Raw genomic sequence first — 825 nt, 5'->3', positions numbered from 1 at the left:
TATATATACATATATATATATATATATATATATATATATAATGGTGTACTATATGGCAATGAGGAAAAATGAAATATGGCCATTTCTATCAAATTATAGTTTTTAAAGCCTATTATACAATAAAGTTACCTAGGGTACTTGGAAAAGTGGTTAATTCTAAGGTTGGGGCTGCAAAGAAAAAAAATGCAGTATGAGCCTGAAACATCTCGTAGTGCCGTAAAGCAAAAACAAAACAAAAACAAACTTTAAAAGAGGCTGTGGAAATGTCAAAAAATAATGAAGCTAGTCTTAGTGAGCACCCACTAGCCATATTTAAAATAATTTGAGCATATAGGGTGCCTGGGTGATTCGGTCAGTTAAGTGTCCAACGCTTGATTTAGGCTCAGGTCATGGTCTCATGGATCATGAGTTTGAGACCCATGTCATGCTGTGCCGAAAGTGCAGAGCTTGCTTGGGATCCTCTCTCTTCCTCTGTCTCTGTCTCTGTCTCTCTGTCTGTCTCTCTCTTTCTCTTAAAATAAACAAACTTAAAAATAGGATAATTTGAGCACAAAATAAATATTAGTAGTAATGGTTTATAATCTATTGAATACAACAGGAAACATGGATACATAGTAATATAAATAAATTCATGAATAAATTGGAGGTTTGATAAGAAATGGGGTATTTACATAGTCTCAAAACCCTTTCCTCACAAAATAATTTTATGGTTGATAAGCATGGCACACATCACCTTATTGAAATCAGGCACCCTTGATTGGATGAAGTGAGAATAAAACATACTTTTGTGATAGTCCTACAAAAGATGCATAAACTGAATCTCAC

Source organism: Suricata suricatta, chromosome X (genome assembly GCF_006229205.1).
Source record: "Suricata suricatta isolate VVHF042 chromosome X, meerkat_22Aug2017_6uvM2_HiC, whole genome shotgun sequence".
Taxonomy (NCBI): Eukaryota; Metazoa; Chordata; class Mammalia; order Carnivora; family Herpestidae; genus Suricata; species Suricata suricatta.
This window is presented reverse-complemented; position numbering follows the sequence as displayed.